The 16,473-nt window shown below is 38.8% G+C and overlaps 1 protein-coding gene across 1 annotated transcript in view; it reads left to right on the forward strand.

Annotated features, from left to right (window-relative positions):
* The window catches only part of LOC132664216 (uncharacterized), a 493,245-nt gene that overhangs the window by 350,253 nt on the left and 126,519 nt on the right, over positions 1-16,473 (forward strand). The window lies entirely within an intron of this gene.

Raw genomic sequence — 16,473 nt, forward strand, 5'->3', positions numbered from 1 at the left:
CAAAACTAAAATTCAGGAGAAACACTGATATCAAATCAAATTTGGAAATGACTTTAAATATGTAAATGTTCTTCAAAGAGACAAATTGAGACTAGCATCCATGAATATGAAATTAAAAAGAGCATAAATAAAAAACAAGCAGAATAAAAACATAATATGCTAGAAATTCTAAATAAGAAGATACCTCACTGAGAAAACTTAAACTGATATTACGAATTCTGTATTAGACACAGCTGAATAGAGAATTAGCAAGTAAATCTACATTTTTTGACAGGGTTTGAATAGTTGAACGTATGCTAATATCTCCCTTACTTTTGGTGTTAGCTGTTTGAGACCAAAAACTAGCCATTCATTCATACAACAGATATTTCCTGAACAGATTTTTTGCTTTGTTACCTCAAAATGCAGTTTTCCAAACAGCTTCTTTTTACCTTATGGATTATCAAAAGCTGAAAGCTGGAAGCATGATTTCCTTCATTAAGTAATCACATTAAAATACAGGTGTCTGAAATATTTTTTTTTTTTACTGTTCTATTACATCAAGTTCATCTTATAACTCCAAAATATGTAGTATTTCTCTTGTTATGTTGACAGATGTTTTCATTTCTTGATGCAAACGTTCTCTATATTTTAGGGAACATTGAATTGGTTACTCCTAAATGAACCCATTTATTTTCCAAATATTTTACTTTTTAACTTTATCCAGAGACTGGAAAACTATGTGCTTCCACCAAAATGTAAGTTCCTTAAGAGCAAGTGATTTTTGTCTTTTTTGTTCAAGTACATAAAATAGTACTTGGGTCATAGTAAACTCAATGCATATTTGTTGAAAATTAAGTGGTCTTTAACACTTCTGTTTTGAAATATAGCAGGAATTGAATTGGCTGATGTTTTGATTATAGATCTCATTACATTTGTTTAAATGCCATAAAAAGATTCTTACATGTTTCTCTTTCTTAAGAATTTAATTTGTATGCTAATTTGGATTATTTAGCGGAAGAAACTGTCTCAGGCTGACTTGAAAGAAGGATTTATTGTTAAGAGAACAGAGGTGCACAGTCCTGAGATTGAGAGGCAAGGGCACGCTGAGATGCCGAGTCACCTCTGTGTCTATTCCACTATAATATCTGCTTCTTTCTTTCTCCCTGAACTCCACTTTTGTCAACTTGTCAGATGCCATGGTGGAAAATGAGCCTTCACAATATGTGGCATTACATTCAAAGTTCTAGCCGCTGAAACTGGAAGAGGTGGTAAAATATCCAAATTTCTGTAGACAGGCTCATTGTCCCAGCTTGAGTAGATGTTCATCCTTAAACCAATCAGGGGTGGCCAGAGAGACCAGGGACATGAGACTTCATTATCATTAAAGTTTATGGGTATTTGGTCAAATGTCTTAGCCATAAAGAGCTTCTGGGGAAAGTTAAGGGGGCTTTGGTAAAGACAAATGAAGATGAAAGGCCTTCCAGGTATAAGGTCAAAGGTTTTCTAACACAGAAAGATAGAGGACCTTACAATGACATTGCTACTATTTTAGCCCTGTGCAGTGGAAACCTGTGTATCTGGCCAAAAAGATCTTGGAGCACACATTTCTCGTGGAGGGCGGGTGACTGGGCTAGTGCCACAGGCATTTTTCAGGGTTAAGGTTTTGTGGTTGTTACTGCCAACAGCTGTCTCTCTCTGTCTCTCTGTCTTTGTATGTATGTCTGTGTATGCATGTGTTTATGTATATATAAGTGTGTGTGTATACACATACACATGTGCATACACAAATATATGTTTATACACACATGGGCACAAATGTGGAGTAATAGGTATATAAATACATAGATCCATAAAAAATATAGAAATTACTCTAAAACAATGGGATCATCTAATATACATACTTTAAACATTAAAAATAATTAAATTTTATTTGAATTTAACAAAATAAAAACAACAGAAGAAATTATCAGTCTTTTCAGATGAATATATTTTATTACAAAATACATGTGATTCTACAATATCTAAATTTCAGAAAAAAATATTTTTCAAAATAACTGATATTAGACCAATTATGGCATTGAAAAGTACTTTTCCAGTTCTGACATCTTTGATTGTCTTTCTCTGATGAGAGAGGAACTTCTTAGCATCGTTACATTTCAGCCCATCTCAACTCCCACTCACATTTCCGTCCTTGATACTTGTATGATCTTCACTTTGGATGAATGAACGCCCTTTACATTCTGATCTGCTATCAGAATTTCTTTCAGTAGTTAGTCTTTTTTTATACATGTTTTAGTGGATTAAATACTTACTAAAGGATTTGAATACTTAAAGTCATTCTACCATAGCTGCTATCTGTTAAATTCTGTCTTTTGATATGTTCATGTTTGGCTGGATTTCAAGTTTGTTTGTTCTCCTTCTTCTCCAGAGGGATTTATGGGTACCATATGATGATTCTTCTTTGAGAAAGCCTCTCTGTGGCATTTATTCTTAAAAAATGACTGGGATGAATACAATAAACATGTATTACCTTTTTCATCCCTCAGTACTTTGTAGACATTGCTCCACTGAGGGTTGCTCTGGAAAACAAATAAAATTGCCTTGATATTCTTCTATCATGGGTGATATGTTGACCACATGACCAAAGACTTCTTTCTTCATCCTTTCAGTTCAATAACTTAGCTAGAATATGTCTCAGTTTCTGTAATTCTGAATTGATTTGTCTTTGTATACCAAGGCCTCTTTCAGTTGATTGATCTAGTCTTTTCATTTCAGAAAAGTTTTAATCAGTTGGCTCTTTGAAAACCCCTTTCCCTATTTGAGAGAATTTGTTGAATTCTCTACTTCATGGACTTGCATTATCTCTATCCTGGCTTGTCCTTTTCTCCATCGGTAGAACATTATATATTATAGCCAATCACTCATTTAATCTCATTGGCTTTTTTCTGTACTCAGTGTGATTGGTATGTGTATTTTAAACCTTAATAGATATTATCAGACTATATACCAGAGCAATTTATACCACTGATTCCTAAATTGGGCTTGAAATACCATTGACTGAATGGTAGAGTCTCAGCTCTCCTCTCATCTGCCCAAGATTATTTGGGGGAAGGGAAACCTACATTTAATTAAATAAAAGAAACAAAAATTTATAAGGTACTTGGATTCTCGGTCCGACTGTGAGTCACTGGCTTTTACCACTCTCTTTCTTTTTGCCCAAAGGCAGGGAACTTCTCTATGCCTCTCTAAATTAGCTGCCTAGCTATATGTTAGCGCCACCCAAGAAACAGTCACCACACAGTCAGGTTAGCTAAATAATATCAAATGAAAATCAAGCAATGTCACAACCAGAGCACTTTCCTCTGTGAGTATCTGAGAGGAATAGTAAGGGATACCGTGAATATGTGGAAATGGTCCAGAAACATATGGCTGGAAGGCACCAGGAAAAACACCATCCTCTTCAGAATTGTGCCTGGGCCATATTTTCTGATCATCATAGTTCTCTATTAATACCTTGAAGTCATAGACATGTCAGGGTCATTATCCTTTCCTGCTTTATTAAAATATTTATCCAAAATTCTAAATAAAGTGAAAGGCTGGGGTGACAAATCATACCAGATTTTGATTCAAAAGTTAAAAGCATTGCAAGGACGACTTTTTTCAGTGCTTTGAACTATTATGTTTAAATCTCACATCTCAAAGAGACAACAAGTCAAGCGGGGAGAACATCGTGCTCTGCTTGGCCAGCATTCATTATTGCCTGAGGTCACAGAGTCCTGTGGTCAGGGTCATTTCATGTTTGTGTGTGACCTTTCAGGACATTTGTTTCCTTTTTCTTTGATTGGATGTGCTCAGCTGTGTGATTCATGCGATCAAGTTTGTAAACACAACCTGCTCACATCATTCCTTGAAAGGGTATCATTTTAATGTTTCAGAGACATCGCTGTCCTGGAAAATGGATGACCGTCCTCTGTCTCAGCTCTGATAAGGTTTAGAAGATGACCAGTGCCCAGATTGCCTCACTGAGTCAATATGCTTGGGATTTTCTGAAGTTTAATTTCCCTTCAAGAGAAGGTTTCTACATGTTATATTATCTAAAGTCAACATTGCCTTAGAGATAGGTAGACACAGGGAAAAGAAATGAAATCAGAATCCCAGAAAGCCTATTACCCAAGTTCTCCTTATTCACCTGTCTGATAGTTTTCAACATTTTTGAAATTTTTGTTTTTGCTCAGCATCTTGACTCTTACCATTTGGTATCATTGGAACAAGTATCCATGCTGAGCACTACACTGGTTGCCATAGGAGATGTGCAGCGTGGGGTCGTGCCTGAAATTTATATGGACTTGAACTCAAATCACAATTCTTCCACTTGCCACATCTGTGAAATGCTGTGCATGTCATTGAACTTCACTGGCATCGGTTGTCTTATACAGGAAAAGCAGCTAACTGGAAAAGAAATGATAAAGATGAAGGTGATGATGAAGACGATGGTAGAGATGCAAACCCGTACAGTGAATTTGTGCATATTAGAAAATGGCATCCACTCTTTCTCCCTTCTCTCTGCATTCATCTCAGAAATGTGTCATATTTTGGTTTTGTTCAAATAAGCCACTGGGTAGTCATCTGATGAAAAATTGTCATAAATGTGATGTGATGTTTATGATGAAAATAGTGCCTTTAGCGTGATGCCCTTGTAGAGTGGATGGCATGCACAACCAAATGCAACCGTCCTGAGGATCACGTGACATACTGTGTCTAAGAGCCCAATGTAGGGGTGCCTGGGTGGCTCACTCGAGCATCCGACTTCTGCTCAGGTCATGATCTCGTGATCGTGGTGTTGAGCCCCACATTGGGCTCAGAGCCTGGAGCCTGCTTTGGATTCTCTGTCTTCCTTTCTCTCTGCCCCTCCCTTGCTCATGCTCTGTCTCTCTTTGTTTCCTCCCCAAAATAAAATAAAATGTTAAAAAATGTTTAAAAAAAGATAAAGTGCCCAATATGAAACATATATTGAGCACTCTAAAAATGTTGGGCATTATAATCAAAGTATTTGTAATTTGCTGTTAAGTACCAAGAATATCATTAAGACTCTCAGAGAATATTTTTTCTTTTAATATTTTTAAGATCGTCCCTATAAGTCCACTGCTTTCTGTAAAAATAAGAATGAATTGGCAGATGTTGGAGTGAGACCAAGATTAGCATTAGACACAGTAGACACAGATCATGTCATCCAAATTCGTGCTGTTTGGGGTGGTAGTACTATGTTTTGGAAGAAACTCCAAGTACCAGATGGCAAAACAGAGTATGAAGTGTCAGGAAGACCTAGGTTTAAGTTATATAATGAGAATGAAATAGATATCATCATTATCACCGTCATTATTAATATTATTATCCCAAGGCTTCTGGGTGGCTCAGTCCATTAAGCGTCTGACTCTTGGTTTCAGCTCAGGTCATGATCCTCTTTTTCTCTTCCCCTTCCCTGCCCATTCTCTCTCTCTCTCTCTCTCTCTCTCAAAATAAATAAACTTTAAATTATATATATTATTATCCCTACTTTACAAATAAATAAAATGAGACTTACTAACTTGGTCACAATCACACAGCCAAAAAGTAATGGGCCCAGAATTCAAAGCTCAGATCTTTTAAACACTAAGGTTGTTGTTCATAATTACTGATCTTTCCTACCTGGGCAAGAGATGCTGAAAGTCAGAGCTAGGGTAGAGACAATAGTTATGGATAGGAAAAGACAAATCAGAGATATTTGTTAAGTAAAAGCACTTGAACTTGAGAGAGGGGATGGAGAAAGAAGTGTCAGACATGATTTCTAGGTTTTAGACCACATAAATCATGTTTCTCTAACTGGAAAAAAAAAAATCTAGAAGAACAGATGTGGAAGGAAGAGTTTTACTTAGGTTCTGCATGAATTTTAGGTACCTAAGAAACTTTCCAGTAGAATTGTCCATTGACAACTTTGTATTAAGTTCTAGAATATTTCAGGACAGATTAAGATTAGAATATATATTTGGAAGTTATTGTGCATGGATGATAGGGACTGAGATCATTCAGAAAGATTTTGTAGAATTAGGTAAGAAGTGCACTAGGACTAAACCGTGAGGAACTCATTTTCCTAAGGAATGAATAAGGATGATCACGGATATAAAATTAACAGTGGGAACTCTTGGTGTTAACAATGGTAAAAAGAGAGACAGAGAGAGTTTCAAGGAGGCAATAGTGGCAAAAAGAGATTAACAATGAGAAAAGAAGCTGCCTACAGACAATAAAAAGATTAACCAGGTGTGAAGGACCCAACTTAAATGAGAAGTCACAAACTGAAATGGCATAAACTCATATGATTCTGTAATCTTCTCAAACAGTAGTAAGTAATTGGACAAAAGATTTCAGAAGATTTACAGAGCAGAAAAGGATCAAAGTGTTGAGATTCAGGATAATGTGTTTAAGTGCTGGACCATGCCTGTCTAAGTAGGGCATTAAATGAGTTTAAAAATGGAGATTATATACCGGGTGGGTGAAGTGGGGGAGGGGACATAAAGGTTGGAAAAATCTCCTTGAGTTTGGAAAGCATAAGAAGTTGAGATCAGTGTGTGGAATGTAAGAATTTTAAATTGCACACATAGGGAAATGCTTAGATGATAATAAAAGTTCAGGTATAACTTTACTAGTCAGGAAATAACGTGAAGTAAAGGTTAAGTTTTAAAGAGTTAAGGAAGTTCAATGTTAGGTTGTCATTATGCATAGAGAAATCTCTCAGGAGGGAAGCTGTCCTTGTGCTGGTCAGGGATAACCATGAGTTAGAGGCCAATGTCTATAGGTAGACAACGGAGAAAGGAGGACGGTAACAAATCTGGAAGGAGTGAGCATCATAGGAAGGTGTTTTGTAAGAGGTCATAGGGATAAGGGTTTGAGACAACGATGTGGGTCTTGGAAGTTGCGCACACTAAGTATGGTCTTTACTTAGGCATAGGAAATGAAATCTGTTATTCAGGAAAATAAGTATGTTTTGCTTTGACTGAGAAGGGAGGAAAGATACTAGAAGAGGTGAAGAATTTAGGGGATTTTTTTTTAAAGGCAAAACATAATATCCAGAGAGAGCAAGAGAGACCAATGGAGGGAAGGGCTGGAAAAGGAAGGGTAGAGGAGTAATGGGATGGAAGGAGGATGGACACAGGACGGGGGTGGCCTGCCTCTTAGGCACTGACCAAGCACCATGAAGGTGAGAAGCCTGGAGACGTTTTCTGGTCTCAAATTTCCCAATCATGGTAAAAGTGTTTTGGGGCCCCAAAACAACTTTTGGTGGAGAGCACCAGGTGATGTGTGCCTAGGTTTCTGTAAGCGTCTCCTTGCTGCCTGTCAAGATACTACATGTAGAATCCTGGGAATGCCTAAGGAGACAAAGTATTTGAAATCAGTGTTCCCAGTCATACTACAGAATGCCCAGTTGCTTCTGCTTGATATTGTGGGAACACCTTGAAATTGGAGTCAGATAAACCTGGATATAAATACTAGCTCTGGGGTGTTTGGGTGGCTCAGTCGGTTAAGTGCCCACTCTTCTTGGTTTCTGCTCAGGTCATGATCTCACAGTTCCCGAGATCAAGCCCTGTGTGGGGCTCTGCGCTGACAATGCAGAGCCTGCTTGGGATTGTCCCTCTCTCTCTGCCCCTCCTCCACTCACACATGCTCACACACACACACACACACACACACACACACACTCTCTCTCAAAATAAATAAATAAACATACAAAAAATACTAGCTCCACAAATTTTGGAGCAATGTCCAGTGATTTACCAAATTTTGTAAACTTCCATTTTCTCCCTCACAGGGTTGCTATGGGGAGCAGACAGGAGCACATCCATGAAAAGCTGGCAGTCTGTAAATATTAAAGCCAGTTTTGGGAACTCACTTAATGCCTCTCCTAAGTATCAGACAAAATGGACAAATGGCTAGGACTGCTGTTTTCATGGTATTTCGTGGAAGAATATTTGGCCTTGGACAAAAACAACACAATATGTTTCTTAGCTTTACTGCTAGAAAACTTTGTTTTCGGGAAACTGTCAACAAATGCACGTTAAGTGACTCCGCAGCTTACTCCAGACCATCCGTTATCCTCCTTTCTCTGTGCACACTCAGTGGTTGATTCTGGTGTTCGGTGACCTTCAAGGGATCAGAAGTCACTACCACCGCCACCACCGCCGTCACCGCACTCACTGCTGGGGGCAGCTTCACCATTTGAGACTCATTCAGAACAAAGCAGCTCAGAGAAACCAATGAGAGTGAGAGAAAGCTGATTGTATTTGGGGAACATCGTGAACCTACTTAGTTCTGTGTTTCAGAGGCCGTTGTGGCCTTCCTGGAGCATGTAGACGGGTAGCACACCCACAGTGTCCTCACTTTTATGAACAAATTCCTGTGTCCTAACTGCTAGACAAAGGCCTGGCTGCAATTTTTTGTACCATAGTAAGGGAAATCAAAATTTATTTATGTTGAGAAACTCCTTGTTATGGATTGAATTGTGTTCCTGCCACCGCCCCCTCCCCCAACAAATGTATATGTTGAAGTCTTAACTCCCAACACCTTAGAATGTGAATGTATTTGGAAACAGAATGTCTATAAAGATGGACTCCTAATCCACTATTGTGAGTGGTCCTTACAAAAGGGGGCAATTTGAACTTCAACACACATATGAGGAGATGCCACATTAAGATGAAGGTAGAGATTGGATGATGCTTCTACATGCAAAGGAATACTGAAGAGTGCTAGAAAACCACCAGAAGCTAGCATAGAGAAACATGGAACAGATTCTCCACCACAGCCCTCAGAAGGGACCAACTTTTCTGACACCTTGATCTTAGATTTACAGCCTCCCGAACTGTGAGATGATAAATCTTTGCTGGTTAAGCTATCTAGTTTGTGGTACTTTTTTAATGGCAGCCATAGCAAACAAATACATTCCCCATCCCACCCCCATTCCCACCCAACCCCCATTGAAATCACTGGTAATAAAATGGGATAATACCAAACCAGGAAGCTCCATGACATCCCATGCCATGTTGTGATTGTTTGCCAGTATGTCCCTTAGCACCTAGGACCATGCGTGGTACACAGAGGTAGTCAACAACTATTTTTTCGGTGATTGGTTAAATTTATTCAACCTCTGTACCAGGTACCACACACATGATTTTTAACTTCCTCAGTTGTGGAAGTTAGGCATTGTTAACCTCACTTATATAACAGTAGAAACTGACTCAGGGAAAATAATGTACGAGACAGAATGAGGATAGCCTATCGGGAAGAAACGCTCCCGCACTGAGATCTGTCTCTGTCAGTCATGGTGTGACTTTAAGCAATTGGTTTAACCTGTGTGAGCTCATTTCCTTCATCTATAGTATAGGGATGATACTAAAATATGCTTCAAAGGATAGTCATGAGGTTGAAATAAGATACCCTATGAGAAGCTGCATGGAGCAGACAATACATAAAATTTAGTCTTTTTAAATTTTTCATTTTGAGAAGAACCATTAACATGAAACCTACCATCTTCCATTTTTAAGTGTACAACACAGTATTGTTCACTATAGAGACAATGCCGTAGAGCAGATCTCTAGAACGTTTTTACCTTGGGTACCTAAAAGGTATATACATTGAATAGCAACTTCTCCTCTCCTCCTCCCCCCACCCCCTGGCAACCACCATTTCTCTTTTTTGCTTATGAGTTTGACTATTTTAGATACTTCATATAAGTGGAATCATGCAACATTTGTCCTCCTATGACTGGCTTATTTCACTTAGCCCAATGTCCTCCAGGCCCATCCATGTTGTTGAAATACGGCAGTATTTCCTTCTTTTTAAAGGCTGTATGTGTATACCACATTTTCTTTTATTGTCCAAAGTTACACAGATTAATAAACAGCTGAGCCAAAATTAAAACTCTGATTTATTGACTCCAAACCTTAATTATCCTCTTTAGAGCAAGCCACAAGGTTTAACATACCTAGTCTATTCTTTATCAAATGGCCAACCTCTCGGAATTAAAATCCCATAGGTACTGATATGAACTTAAACTTTCCACCTTCCTTCTGGAAAGACGTCACATGATTGAAAGTGATTTGTCTTCTTTAGCAAGGAGCTCCAACATGGAGAAAATACAAAACAGAAGATGAAATAAAAATAAGCATTTGTACAACACGCGACTCTTGATCTTAGGGTTGTGAGTTCTAGCCTCATGTTGGGCACCATCAACACTAACAAATTTTTTAAAAAATGAGCAGCTGGATCAGGACCCAATGACTAATACCCCATGTTTTGCAAAGTTTAATGAATGGGTCCCTAAGGTCCACAGAGGCCCATCTCTTTGAAGAGGCAGCTCAGCCAAAGGCAAAGAAATTTCAACCTTTTCTTTGTTCCAGGTCTACTAAAATGGAAGGATAAAGTCTCCTGGGATCTGGGTGAATTCCCACCATAAAATAGGCAAAAGTTTTTCAACTTTGCCTATTTATTTTCATGCCAAAGAGCAACCTGTTGAAATACATTCTTGAGCTTTCATTACTCAGTATCCTTCTCTTTTGTTGCCAAGAATTCTTTTACAAAAGATGACTGAGACCAAAATTCTAGCTGTTGGATGCAAATGGGTACTGACTGAGATAGTCATGAGTCACACTCAAGCTCAGCCAGAAAAGAGAATACAGGCTGCTTTATCATTTAAGTCAAGCATAACATTTGAAATGCAAAACATATATTGAATTATTTTCTCTTAAAAAATGGATCTAATGCACATTTAGGGAAGGTTCATTGAACAGATGAAGTATTTAATCGTGACTTTTCCTTTTCTCTCTAACATATGTCTATGCCCAAAAAGGTTATATCAATTCAGTACAAGCAACATCCCTGCCAAAATTAAAAGAAAAGAAGATCATTCCATACTTTTAGGTTGTTTTGTTTCTTTTCATGTCAGTAAGACTTCTTTGAAGTTGCTATGTTTCTCCTGGTGCCCAAAATAGTGCTCCCCAAGACACTTTAGAAAATGAGCTCTCTTAGAGAGTTGAGAACCTACTTTTCTTTAAGTTTTTATATATTGTTTTGACAGAGAGAGAGAGAGACAGAGACAAAGACAGAGAGAGAGTGCGGGTGAGAGGCACAGAGAGAGGGAATCCCAAGCAGGTTCTGCACCATCAGCATAGAGCCCAACCCTGAGCTTGAACTCAGGAACCATGAGATCATGACCTGAGCCAAAACCAGGAGTCAGATGCTTAACTGACTGAGCCACCCACGCACTCTGAGAACCTACTGTTAATCAATGCTTTCTCCCTGTGTGTGGAAAACACACACATCATTCTCTTTTCCTCATACCCTTTGCCCTCCTCCCTCTTGCACTTTGATTTGGCCCAGTGTTACTACTTCCTCCGTCCTGATTTTCAGACTTCACAGGTGCAAGATATATGGCTGTACAATACCGGTACTCCTTGTTTCATGATAGATAAGGAGTTTTAATAAATTCACAAGGAAACCACTCACTGAATTTTAAAAAATATTTTATGCAAAGTTACTGCCACCTTGCTAATGCTAAGAAGAAACGCTATGACAGCACCAGAGTTAATGCTCCTCCTGGCTCTGGCCTCCCCAAATGAAAATATAGATAATTGATAACAGGTTTGGGTGTGGGAAAAAATTCAGCAGTGAGGGAACATCTGCAGAGTGTGATATGTCAGGGGATGCTATTAATAGACTATTGCAGGCTCCTGCCTGGGGAATGAGCAAGGAAGTTAAATCTTGCATATCTATAGAGGTTTCATTTTAAAAAATGGCTTTCTCTATACCTCTGTGTTTGTGTGTTTCCATGTCACTCCAGTATTTATTATTATAAGTAGCAAATCAGGTTTTTGAGTGTAGCACAAACAGCAGTGACCGTGAGAAACAATATATGTATTCATTCAACTCTAACTGGTATGCCCCAGCTTTCACCAGCTTTTAAGGAAAGAAAATTAGTTCATATTTAATCTCCCCAATTATTTTGTTTCTGACTCTCCAAAGGCTCATGCCAGAAAGTGCAGTTTCTGTCCCAGATTCTTTTCAACTAGCTCCCAGTTCTTCAGAGTGCTCACACGTCCCTGACAATCAGTTCTAGTCATCTTTTCAAGCCACCAGGGACGTATGAGCTCCCCTTCACATTTGCCTTAATGGCATTGCTAGCAACCACTGGCCACCACGTTAACCATACAGAAAATTTGCTACTGCTGTGGCCACTGGAAAGGGTAGAACTTAGCACCCCCCAAATCCAGGCAAGAATGGGAGATGGAGTGGAGGAACAGGAGGAAAGGAATCTAAGATAAAGTTTCTTCATTTCTGATGGGTTTGTGGTAGGCAGAAGAGTTCCCCAAAATCTCTAAATCCTAATCTCTGGAACCCATGAATAGATTACCTTACAAAGAAAAGAGGACCCTAATAAATGTAATTAAGGTTAAGGACCTTGAGATGGGCACATTATTAACGTGGACCCAACCTAATCATATGAGTCCTTCAAAGCAGAGAGTCTTTCCCAGCTGAGATCAGAGTCAAATGGAGATGTGAGAAAGGAAGAAGGATCCAAAAGATGCAATGTTTCTGGTTTTAAAATTTTTTTTAATGTTTATTTATTTGAGAGAGAGAAAGAGAGAGAGAGAGAGAGAGAACAGAACATGGGCAGGGGAGGAACTGAGAGAGAACAAGACACAGAATCTGAAGCAGGCTTGGGGCTCTGAGCTGTCAGCATAGAGCCTGATGCGGGGCTTGAACTCACGAACTGTGAGATCATGACCTGAGCCGAAGTCACTGCTTAAGGACGCTTAACTGACTGAGCCACCCAGGTGCCCCTCTGGCTTTAAATACAGAGGAAGGAGGCCATGAGCCCAAATGTGCAGGCGCTTCCAGAAGCTAGAAAAGACAAGGAAATAGATTCTTCTCCAGAAGGAAATTCAACCCTACCCACACTTTGATTTTCACCGAGTGAGAACTTTGTTTAATTTCTGACCTACAAAACTGTACGATAATAAATTTGTGCAGTCCATACCACTAACTTTATAATAATTTATTACAGAAGCAATAGAAAAGGAAAACAAGGTTGTCATGATTTAGCGATTTGGCTCTTTTCTTCTGTCGTTATCATAGACGTGCTTCCAATCAGGCTTCCAATCCTGCTGGCTCCAGGGCTCACTCATCAGAGGTCAGCCCACCATGACTAGGCACAGTGGGAGGAAGGTATTTTTTCCCTTCACAGTATCCTCAGCACAGGTGGCCACCAGCCAACGCGTGACAGCTCTTTCTAGTCACTTGCCCTGGAGCACAAGCTCGTCAATAGGGTGACTGACTGCCGGAAGCAGCAAATTACGGATTTCAAAATGAACACTGCCTTTTAACCTTCACCTTTGATGCCGAAATCCGTCTTCAATTCAAATTCTCTTGTGCTCAGCTTCGTCAGCGCAGCTATTCTCCTCTTTGCAAACTCTTTCTAGCTTCACTTTTAACCAGTAGAGAGTACTGTGGGAATCGTGCGGTGCCAGTTCCGAGCATCGCCCTTAACTATCTATCCCTCCTTGTTAAGCAGCAGTCCATAACCAGGACAGCACCATCTACCCAGGCATCTCCTTCAGTCACTTCTCACCTAGTGTGTTAGCACCATGTTTAATGCGCAGGTGTACCAGTTGTAGAGTTTCTCCGAGAGGCAAGAGGTATGACCAGGCTCCATCCAGGGCGTGATCCACTAGCAGCTAGGCACCCAGAGGCATCCAAACACATACGGGTACTTCCCCCACCCCTGTTTCTCTTATCTAAGAGTATTAGGATAATTTCATGGTCTCTCTCTATCTGCTTATCTACACACACGCATGAGTTAGCACATCTGCTTCCGCTAATCAAGCCCACTGGATAATGACTCTGCTTTCCAACGTGCATAGCCTTAAGCATGGCATTGACGTGGATGTGTATATAAATGGTTATTTATTTGTGTTAGCATACATCTAAGTTTGATTTGATTTAACAGATACAATAACACCAAAGGCATGGTAGTGAAGTATGAGTGGCAAGGACGAATTCTAATTTAAAAAATATGCTCTGAAGAAGACTACTGTACTAGTAATACATGTTTCGATCCCTACCATATCCCCTTGCTCTTCATGAGAACCATATGAAATAATTACCTCTACCTCCAATTTTCAGGAAGGAAACATGTGCACAGAAGTATATGAACTTGTCCAAAGTCTCCTATTACTGATATTCATCCAGGTTTTCAGTCCTGGTCCTCCTCACACTTTATTTTAATACAATTGATTGTCAAATTGGCTAACATACAGTGTGTAAAGTGTGCTCTTGGTTTGGGGGGTAGATGCCTGTGGTTCATGACTTACATACCACACCCAGTGCTCGGTCCTCCTCGCACTTTCTATAGCCCTTTCTGTTCCTTCACTGCTCTTGACCTAGCTCCACCAAAAGGTGGGATAGCCATCTATTTAAACAAACATCTTAAATAAACATGGTTAGGATCATGGTTTTTTTCATTAAAAAAATAAATCTTTATCTTATATCACACCAAACGAAATTTCTCTCAATCAGTTTGTAAAATGCCGGCATTACAGATTCTTGCCAAAGACTGCAACCTTAAACTCTTGCGATCCAAACTTTATCCGAAGCCAGTCCAGGAGAAATGTTATTTCTGGAATAATTTTTATATGATGCATTCCATTGATTACCAGAGAAATCCACATTTAAACGGCACTGGTTTGGCTCTGTGATACAGGGCAATGGAAGAAACAACTCCGTGAAATTCATAATCTAGTGTCAGGTGCTACGAAGAACAGGTTGTCTTTATTAGATCCCAGGAGAGAAATTTCTCTCATAATTCAGAATCTGAAAACACTGTGGTCTTCTTGAATACTACTTAGTTTTTCATCTTTTGTAGACTCTAAATCTTATAAGCAACTATATTACCTTCCTTTTGCTGGCCTTAAAGGAAGTTTTCAGTCAACTTCACAGACATATCGCAGGATTACGTGTATGTTTGGCTGCAGCATAATTGTATTCTTAGTTTTACTATCATCTTTTTCCTTCATCTTATCTACCTCATTTATTCTTCTTGTTCGATTAAAATAATTTCATGCATGTTTATAATCCTCAAAAGTTTAAAGGAACTTGGTGGCTAACGTTAAAAGAGATAAGATGAATTTTTGGTTCTGTAAAGCCAACTTAATAGCCAAATCATGTAGCTTTCTATATTTCTCACTGCATGCTGAAATGAAGCTTGAATAATCCTAAAATTACATGACTACTATTCTTAGGTGATCCTTTATAAATACCCACTGATCCAGCTGAACTTCGGGAGGAGCTCTAGGGAAAACTCCTCAAAATAAAGATTGCTGGCAGGAACGTAAATATCGACATTATCTAGGTCATGGTAAAACAGGATTGGTATACCCTTAAATTTTCCAAGTGTAGTTAAAAGTGTTGAGGTTTTATTTCGAACTGGAATTATAGATACAGACTTTGGAACTGGTTAAATTTGAGCCAAATCCAGAACATCACCCCCTTACTGTCTTCATAACACTCCTTCCTTGCATTTCACTTTCCACTATTAAAAGTTTTAAGTTGTTTAGATGATCAAGTGAGATAATGTATGTAAGCACTCAGCACAGTGCCTAGCATGGAGTAAGTCAACTATTACTATCATTACTGTTATCACCATTAGCATTATTGCTATCTCAAAATAATAAATATTGGCCATTGCTGTTGCTACCAATATTATATCAGAATAAAAAGTGGCCCCACAGGGACATCTAAAACCTAGGATAGTACTTTGCTCAGAGGTAGCAATGAATCTACTTTAAAGGTCACAAAGTATTTGTTAGAAACTCCGAAGTTTTCATGTCAGTATATTAAAGAAGCAGAAGCTTTTGAGTACAAGAGTTATCAAACACCTGCCTGTATTATAGCTCCTATAAGGTGTGCATTTGAATGCATCCTTAGAAACCATCAGGATCACTAGCTTTGAAGTGAACCTCTGTATAACTAAGTGATTTAACTTGCTGGGTAGAGTTATTTACTTCATCTATGTGGTTGCCAAAGCAATTGTGCCAAAAGTGATGTTAGTTTTGGCACGTATCATACTTAAATATCCTTCCTAATTATTAACGATGGACTAATTGAACCTGGATATAGAACATTGTGTTTGTTTTTTCTCTGTTGTTTATCAATTTACCTACCTGTTCATCTACGTGTAGTTTTTTTTTCACTCAAGTGAAATATAAGTGAGATATTTTGAGTCAGATTTTCAGTTTAGGAATTTATTTTCCCTAAGAGGTGAGAGTCCCAAAATATTGCAGGTCAGCTATGCTACACCTAAAAATATACCGATATGTTATCCCTCTCAGAGCAGATGTCATTTCCTGAAGACTTTTGGCCATTAACACAGCTGATGTTTATTTAAAAAATTGATTTTAGCCAGTGTGACAC

Source organism: Panthera onca, chromosome F2 (assembly GCF_046562875.1).
Source record: "Panthera onca isolate mPanOnc1 chromosome F2, mPanOnc1 haplotype 2, whole genome shotgun sequence".
Lineage (NCBI taxonomy): Eukaryota > Metazoa > Chordata > Mammalia > Carnivora > Felidae > Panthera > Panthera onca.